General features: G+C 55.0%; 1 long non-coding RNA gene across 1 annotated transcript; it reads left to right on the top strand.

Moving 5' to 3' along the window:
- Nucleotides 1–424: 424 nt before the first annotated feature.
- Nucleotides 425–2,606, top strand: LOC135973849 (uncharacterized). Its single transcript, XR_010590884.1, has 3 exons — nt 425–606; nt 1,029–1,438; nt 2,126–2,606. It is a non-coding gene; the product is annotated as an uncharacterized LOC135973849 (long non-coding RNA).
- The last annotated feature ends 6,608 nt before the right edge of the window (nt 2,607–9,214 follow it).

The following is a 9,214-nucleotide window of genomic DNA, read 5'->3' as shown; positions in this document are numbered from 1 at the left end:
GCCTGAGTCCTGCAGCTGCTGTGTGGGGGCAGGGAGGTCCCTGGCTAACTGGCTCTCTCTCCCCTAACCCCACTCCTGGTGGGTGCAGGAGGAGGCCCAGCAGCTCGTGTTCCTGTACGCCATCCACCCCGCGTCTCGCTGCACAGCAGAGAGGGCAGGACACATTGGAGCCACACTGCTGCAAGGTGGCTGTGGCGGAGAGGATTGTGGTGAGCGAGACACGGTGCCCAGCAGCTGGAGGAAAGACAGAGACATGGGAGGGGCAGGGGTCTCCCCAGGCCAATGGATGGGGGATTGTTGGTGCTGGAGGGGCAGCAGAGGGCAGGGATTGCTGGGGCTGAAGACTGGGGAGAAGAGACGGGAGAAATTCGGAGAGTGGTCACTATTGGGCAAGAATCGGAGGAGCGGGGGGCAGGTGGGGGGATCCTGCTGGCTGTGTGGGGCCCTGGCTGTGTAATCTCCTCACTGGGAAGTGTCAGTGTGGCCCGAATCTCACACGCTCCTTTGTCTCCTTTGGGTCTCACAGGAGCTCATTGAGGAGCTGCCTGATAACTCTCCACCCGGCGCCGTCCTCGCTAACTCCCTGATTGCTGTGGGCAACCTCAGGTACCGAGACCCTCCGGCCCGGTTCCCCTAACCCCAGTGCTGCTCAGGCCCAGGGCTGGGAATCACTGCCCCTCCCACTCCCAGGTCACCGCCCAAGGGTGGCTCCTCTGGCAGAGGTGCGGGGAAGGTTCACTCTCTCCTGGCTGGGCTGTTCTTTTCACTCCAGTAACATTGCAACGGCTTTGGGGAGAGGCTCACTCCCAGGATCAGATACAGGAGGGGCAGCAGGGTCCAGGGAACAGGTGCTATTCCTGCCCTGCCACTGTCTGTCTGAGAAACCTTGGCCTTGTCATTCCCTGGCTCGGTGCCTCAGTTTCCCTTCTTGCCAGCCTGTGCCTATTTCCCTGCAGTTTCACCTACGTGTTGGTGCCAGTCCCATCCCCGCACTGCACAGTCTAATACCGGCTCCTCTCTCTTGCCAGCACCATGACACCTGCCCTGGAGCCAGAGCTGGAGACCCACCTCCTCCGAGCTGCCCTGCACGCCGTCTTCACCCTGGGCACGGAGAAGCACACCGCCCAAGTGCAGGTAGATCAGCTAAAGTCATGGATAGAAGAGCCAGCTGTCATCCTGCCATGAATCCTGGCTAATTGCCTGCAGTAGGATGTGAATGAGAGAGGCCAGGATATGTGTTTGGGGGTCTCACCAGTGCTTCCCAGAGACCCCACTTCCCATCCTGTGGCAGGTGTAGCCCCAGTTTCCCTAACTCTGACCCATGGCTCTCCCTTGCTTTCAGGATCTGCCTAGGGTCTTGCCAGACCTCCTGGACGCCATGCTGGGGAACCTGCTGGCAGAGTCCCCAGACACCGACAGGCTCCAGTACATCTTGGAGGTGAGCCCGATGAGAGAGGTGGAGACAATTTTACCTTAACTCTTAGATCCATTTTCCAGTCTGTCCTCCTAGCCGGGCCCCAAGTGGGCATCCTTGGTCAGGGCAGTCAGTGCAATGCCTCCTTTCCCCACAGCACATTAACTACTGGATTGTGTCCAGGGTGCCGCGAGAGAGAGCCAGGGCCGTTAAGAGCAGCACGGCCCTGCTCAGATTCACCATCGCCCTCCCTTAGTTTGACATAAGTGACCTCTGACCCCAGCTTCCTGACTCCAGGCGTAGGTGATCTGGCTCCGACGGGCTGTAAGATCTGCTGCTGCAGGGGCTGTGGGTTAGGAGTGTTCCTCTTGGGGAGGCAGAGTCAGAGCAGAGAGTGAGCCTGGCTTGAGTCAAGTTCTTCTTGTCCTAGTTAAGTGGTGACTCTGGGCTTTTAAGGGGACTGTGCTCCAGGTTCATGCCTCCCTGTCATCCTGGAGCAGCTGGGGAAGCAAGTCCTCATGGAGGGCCCTGCCCACAGCCCTGTGCTCCAGGCTTCCTTGGGGGCAGAGGAAATTAAGGGTCTGGCTCTAGCTCCTATCCTCTAGCATCTCCTGCAGAGGGGCTGAGGGGAAGGAGAGTCCTGGCCCGGGGGGGACGGGGAGCTGACAGGAAAATGCTGATGGAGTCCCCTCTCCCTCTCCCGTCCATTAGAACTCAGCGGAATTCCCCAGGATGGGTCACCACATGGCACAGCTAGCTCTGTCCGTCAGTGACCCAGCCAAGGACATCAGCCGGCAGGCCAGGGAGGGGGTTTACCGGCTCTACCAGCTGCTGCTGCACCAGAGGGGTAAGGAACCCAGCTGGGAAATGGCACCTGCTAGAAGAGTGAGACTGGGACCCCAGCCAAGTTCTCTCAGACTGACCCCGGCTGGAGGATGAGTCTCTCTATCTCTTTCTGTGTTCCACACCACGCCCTGCAATTCTGTTGGGCCGGGCACGCAGCGAGGACTCTGCCCACTGTGCAGCCACCAATGGGATTGGAAGGACACAAGCCCTGCAACCAGAAGGACAAATGTGTGTGTGTCTCTCTCCCTGTCACCTACTCCCTCCTGGGGGAAACCCAGCAGCTGATGGGGGACAAGGTGAGCAGCTGCATTAGACTCAGGAGATTGGGGCAGGGCCCAGGCCTCATTCCCATCCTGAGGAGCCTGATGGGGAATGAAAGGGAGAGCAGGTGCTCCTAGGAAGGGAGATGAATTCACCTCCATGAGCAGGAGCGAGCCAGCTTGTCCCCGGAGCAGCTCCACCCAGCTCTTTAGCCAGGCTAATTAATGACAAGCTTTGCCTCATCCCAGACTTATGTTCTTAGGACAGGGTGCTATCGCTCTTGGGAAGGGCAGGAGAGTCCCCCAAGTACCCTCTGCGAGACTCTCCTGTCCCACAGGGCCGCACCCAATTCCTAGTGGTCTGGTGTCTGTGTCACCCGAGCCACCACCCAGAGTTGCTCCCATCACTGGCAGCCTGGGAGGCCAAGGACTGACGGGTGATGGCGTCTGACCAGGCAGGGCTGAGGCACATGGGCAGGGGATGCTTGTCCTGCTGCTGGCAAGGCTGGACCTGTTCTGGAGAGAACAGGAGGATTCAGTCAGCAGTAGGGTTACCATGTCTAATAAATAAAAAAAGAGGACTCTCCACGGGCCCTGGCCCTGCCCATTTCCCCACCCCCTAGCCCTGCCCCAACTCCGCTCCTTCCCCGCCCTAACTCCGCCCCTCCTCCCTCCCACTCCCAGCCATGGGGAAAGGGCTGCCCCAGCGCTACCGGCTTCACGATTTGCCGGGCAGCCCCCAGACCCTGCACCCCCGGCCGGCGCTTCCCCAGCGCAGCTGGAGTCCGGGAGGGGAAACGCCCAGCCGGGGGCGCAGCGTCTGGAGGCTACCCGTCAAAGCGTGAAGCCGGTAGCACTCGGGCTTTGGGCAGCCCCTATGCCTCCGGACCCTGCACCCCCAGCCGGGCACTTCCCCTCCCGGGCTCCGGCGGCGCAGGGTCCGGAGGCACGGGGGCTCCCCGAAGCCAGTAGCGCTGGCTCGGGCAGCTCGGCTCTTAAAGTCTGAGAGGGGAGGAGCGGAGCAGCTCAGCTGGAGCCCGGGAAGGGAAGTGCCTGGCCGGCGGCTCGGGGTCCGGAGGCAGTGGGGGCTGCCCGAAGCCGGTAGCGCTGGCTCGGGCAGCTCGGCTCTTAAAGTCTGAGAGGGGAGGAGCGGAGCAGAGCAGCTGCGGGAGGGGAAGTGCCCGGCCGGCATTTTCCCGGACATGTTTGGCTTTTCGGCAATTCCCCCCGGACGGGGGTTTGATTGCCGAAAAGCAGGACATGTCCGGGAAAAACCGGACGTATGGTAACCCTAGTCAGCAGGGGCTGCCGATCCGTCCCATTCACCAGGGCTGCCATCCTGCGGCTTCAGCATTAGTGGCTGGGGTGACTTGGGGAAAGGTCTCAACCTCCCCACATCCCACTTCACTGCTGCCAGAATCCCTCCTGCCCCCCCACTACAGTCCCCTCCCTACCCAACCTGGGTGGGGCTGGAGGAGAGGGGTCTGAGAACTTGAGCTGTGGATTGGAGGTGGAACAGCTGTCAGGAGCACTGAGGGGGAAGTGGCAGGAGCTCCCCATACAAGGAGGGGGGTTGCCACTGGAGGTCACTAGGAAGGACAACAAGACTCCATCCTGGGGGTCAGGAGGGGAAATCCATCCCTCAGAGGTGGGCAGGGGCTGGGTGGAAATGCTGCTGGTTCCAGGGGCCGTTAATCCCCCCTGATTCCTCGGAGGCGTCTGAGTCTCAGACAGGTTCTCGTTCCCTTGCAGCAGGAGGACGTCACGGCCAATGTGATGCGCCAGCTCCGTATCATGCGGCACTTGCGCCAGGTGCCCGAGGCGCTGCAGGGCCTGTGCCTCTGAGGCCACCAGCAACTCCCGCTCTCTGCTGCAGGTACTGCTCTGGCTCTCTGTAAATGGGGAGCTAGTGGAAGGGTAAATGGAGCCCCCGGCACTCACAGAAACCCTCTCCCCTCTCTGTGGAGCAGGGTCCTTTCCTCTGTCCCCAAATTCCTTCATCTGGGACAGGAGCTCTTTCCCTCACACCCATTCCCCTCCCCCCTTTCCTTGATCTACCCCCATCGCATTCCCCCTGCGCCCAGGCAGAGCTCTGCCTGCCCCATATGGTGCAGAAAGGCCTGTGATATGCAGGGGGTCAGATTAGATGCTCTAACTGTCTCTTCTGCCCATAAAGTCTACTCATTTCTGAGAAACCGAGTGTAGCATTGGGAGCAGCCTCTGCTGTTTTACTGTCTAGCCGGCTTGCTTCCTAGAATGAACACTCATTGAGCGGGGTGATCCACAGGGAGTAGCTCAAACCTCCAAAGTGTCTGGCCTGCGGCAGGACATTAGCACTGCAGGGGAGGGGTGGGTGTGACAGTGACATCACAAAGGACTTTTGCAGGACCTCAGCCTATTGGTCAAATGTGCTGGGGAGGTGGTGACCTCACAGAGAGATGCTGACATCAGCCAGGCAGGACAGGGGCACAGGGCCAGGGAAACCCCTGAGTCCCCTGTAGCTTTCCTTCAGCAAGTCTCCTTCTCGAGGTCTCTCTTTGAGGACTGAGAGAGTATTAGGGGTCACGTACGTGAGCGCCAGGAGGAACCTCTTTTGAGTTTTCTCCTTTCTTTTTCCTGATTTCACTAGAAAACTGACGTCCCTGTTTAGAAGGTAAGAGCCTCCGAGAGGTTTGGAACCTGTTCAGTCTGATCCATCTGTTCCACAAGTCCTTCAGTCCAATCCACTTCCCTAACTAATTTCCTTAATTTTTTAAAGTTAGCCCTTTTGAAAAAAAAAACCCTAGTCACAGATCTATTTTTGTTTACCCTTCCATTTAGTTTAAACTGAATTAGCTCATGATCGCTCAAATCAAGGCTGTCCCCTACAACCATTTCTTCTAAGAGATCCTCACTACTCACCAAAACCAAATCTAAAATGGCATCCCCTCTTGTTGGTTCAGCAACTACCTGGTGAAGGAATCCATCAGCTATCACATCTAGGAAAATCTGAGCCCTATTATATTAATAGCACTTGTCCTCCAGTCTATATCTGGGGAGTTAAAGTCTCCCATGATCACACAATTCCCATTAGTATGTACTTCATTAAAAACATAGAAGAGGTTTCTGTCCCTATCCAAAGCAGACTCCTGTTCTAACAGACAGCAACTTCCCCCCCCCCTCCCCCCCCCCGAAAGGCAGAGATAGAGCCCAGGAATCGAGATGGTGGGGAAATGTCATTGAAACCGTTTCTGACCGAAAATCCTATTCAAACTAAACCAGTTTGTTTCTTGAAATCATAACAAGTGGCAATGAAAATTCTTTGTCACAATGTGTTAAATTGTCTCATCGCACTCAAAGAGGAGACACTTAGATCTCAAAAATCAGATAAGATGCTTCAGTCTGAGCTAAGTAGATGCTGATCTTAACAATTGCAAAATAATACAATACAAATAAAATAAACATTTCAGCCATTCTATTATGTCCTAATCTGATCTGAGTAAACATGATGGGACACCTCATCTTATGCACTGCTCCTAGTGACACTCTCCAATAGACCCAGCAGTCCTTATTTCCAGGCCCCTTCACTAACCACTGCTGCACACTCCCTCCCACAGCTGGCAACTACAACCAGAGTTGTAAGCCGGAGTGATTGGAGCAGGGAACTGGGAGTCAGGACTCCTGGGTTCCATTGCTGGTTTCCTATTGACTTTTGTGGGACTTGGGGTAAGTTGCTGCCCCCTCTAGACTCTGTCCCCAGCAGTCAAATGGGGATTTCATACTTTCCCACTATTGGAAAGTGCTGGGAGAATCCCCCAGCAAAAGCTGCTCTGACAGTGCTAAGCAGCATCTGTTTGCTTGTGAGAATGTCCTATGGGACTGTGTCAAAAGCCTTATTAACACCAAGATAGATCACATCTACTGTTTACCCACCTTCACTGGGCCCCTAACCCTGCCAAAGAAGGAGCTAGGATTGGTCTGGAATGATTTGTTCTTGACAAGTCCATGCTCACTAGTCCTAAGAACCAAATTGTCCTGCAGGTGCTGACAAACTGATTGTTTAATAAGCAGAGGCTGCTCCCAATGCTACACTCGGTTTCTCAGAAATGAGTAGACTTTATGGGCAGCAGAGACCGTTAGAGCATCTAATCTGACCCCCTGCATATCACAGGCCTCCTGTCTACCACAATAGCTACTTTTGGGGCAAACACATTCCGGAAAGGCATCTAGTCTTTATTAAATGACATCAAGAAATGGAGAATCCACCACTTTCCATGGTAGCTTCTTCCTGTGGTCAATCATCCTCGCTGTTGAATATTTGTGCCTTATTTGTCATAGGAATTTGTCTCTTTTCACCTTCCAGCCATTGGGTCTTGTTCTGCCTTTCTCTGCTCGATTAAAGAGCCCTTTAATACCCAATATTTTCTCTCCATTAAGGCATTTCAACACTTCAGTGAAGTCACCTTTCAATCTTCTTTTGATCAGCTAAACAGGTTGAGCTCTTTCAATAGTTCACTAGAAGGCATTTTTCTCCAGCCCTCAGAACATTTGGTGGCTCTTTGCTGCCCCAGCTCCAATTTCTAGGACCATCTTTTTCAAAGGAGGACACCAACACTGGAGGCAGTATTCCAATAGCAGTCTCACTGCTGCTGTGTCACCTCCCTACCCTACTCACGGCTCTGCTCCTTCGTCTAATGATGGCTTTAGCCCTGTTCACCACAGCATCACACTGGGAGCTCATGTTGAGTGGCTTCTCCACTCTGGCCCCTAAATCCTTTTCAGAGTCACTGCTTTCCTGGATACACGTCCCCATTCTGGAGGTGTGGCCGGCGTGCCTTGTGGCTACGTATAGGACCTTGCATTGGGCTCTGCTCAAACTTGTTTTCTTTGAATGGGTCCAGCTGGCCGAATGAGCCAGATCGCTGTATATCACTGCCCTCTCGCTATCAGGAATTACCACTCTGCCTGTATTTTGTCACCCCCCAACCTTATCCGCAGTGATTGTATGTTTTCTCCCAATTCATTGATAACAATTATTTTAAAAAATTAGTCCTTGAGAGCTTCTTCAGACCCTTAGTACCCAGGACCTGCTCCCCACAGCACAGTGAGAAAGGCCGTCCAGCCCTGCTGGTACATACGGGATAAGCACAGAACAAACACACTTTAGGAGCTGTGTTGTCCATAGGCTCTGAACAACATGTGGGGGTCAGCAGATTACAAATGCACGACAGACCTGTAGTGTAGACAGGTCCCAACTGTGTCTCGGTTTCCCACCCTGCTCTAAGTTTAGTCACAGCCTCCATGTCTTTTCCCCCGTGTCCCTTAACCCCACGTCACTGCAGAAGAGAGATTTTCTGGTAGCCAGCTGGCTCTCCTGCATGTGGATGTCGTTCCAAAAGACGTGCTCTGGCTCAGTCCCATGCTATGGTTGGCTGAAGGAACCACTTGGTCACATTCTAGGCCCTGAGTTATACAGGAGGGGCGACTAGATGCACAGAATGGTCCTTTCTGACCTGAACCTCTATCAATCGCTACATTTTCTGCTGCTAGGAAGAGAACTCTGGACCTATTTTCTCTCATTCACTTTCAGTCAGAATAATTTCAATACAGGCCAAAGGATTTCCTCTTCCATTGTGTCTTCAGCACCTTTGGGAGCAACCAGTTACTGTTACCCACAGGTTTCCAGTTTCAACCTGTCCCAGGGTGAGATGGCCAGGAAAGGGGTTGGAGCTCAACTGCACCTGGCCCAGGTGATGCAGCTCCCTAGGGTGAAGGGAATAAGTGTGGGGGTCACGTGACAAGACGCAGCCTGTGACTAGGACCCAGGCCTGCTGAGAGATAGAAGGGCAGCCTGTGCTCAGCCAGGAGAGAGCCCCAAGGGAAGCAGGCATGGGAGGGGCTTGGAGCGTCCTTTAAAGGTCAGGGACAAGCTGGGAAGGGGCCAGGCTGAGCACTAAGGACCAAGCCCTAGGAGGGAAAGACAGGGCAGTTTAGGAGATGGGGCAGATAGTCCAGTTGGTTTCGGCTCCCAGGACCAGACACCCAGAGGTGAAGGTGATTGTCGGGGCTTCTGTCCTTCTTCCCCAGTGTAGATTTGATAGTGGAGAAGACTGATGCCGTAAGGGGGAAGTGAGTTACCCTAAGGTCACCCAGTGAGTTTATATCACGAATGCATACTCGGAAGGATCCAATAGAAACATGGATTTTCCAGTCTCTTCTTTCTAGGAGTCCCCAGGGCTAAGGTAAAACCCCTGCTGCCCCTCCCCATTCTGCTCACCTCCAAGATGTGCTGGAGTTTGTCTGTGCTGGGGGGTGCTGTCAGCAGGATCGAGAGCTCGTCATCCATGTTCTCTGGGCAGGCCTTGCTCAGAGCCTGCCAGCGGAGGGAGACCAGGGGTCAGGATTATGGAACCTGGGGTGACACCTGCCAGGATGACAGCAGGCTCTGTAGTCCTTGCCCAGAGCAGCTCTCTGCAGAGGGCCTGGTGCACAGCAGTGTAGGGAACAGCCAAGCTGCTAGGGATGGGAGCTGGGCTTCCTGGCAGAGTCCAGCACCCAAAGCCCAGCATCTGCAAGGAAGGGATTCCCCACAGAGGGGCAACATCATCTCCCACACACAGGGAGTCTCCCCCTGACACTTGATTCATCCTATGGCCTGTTCCCATCTCTGCCCACCACACTCCCAACTCAGCAGCTCCAGCTACCGAAGGGAGCA

Source organism: Chrysemys picta, chromosome 10, assembly GCF_011386835.1.
Source record: "Chrysemys picta bellii isolate R12L10 chromosome 10, ASM1138683v2, whole genome shotgun sequence".
Lineage (NCBI taxonomy): Eukaryota > Metazoa > Chordata > Testudines > Emydidae > Chrysemys > Chrysemys picta.
The sequence above is the reverse complement of the archived record's forward strand: the minus strand, read 5'-3'. Positions and strand labels throughout refer to the sequence as shown.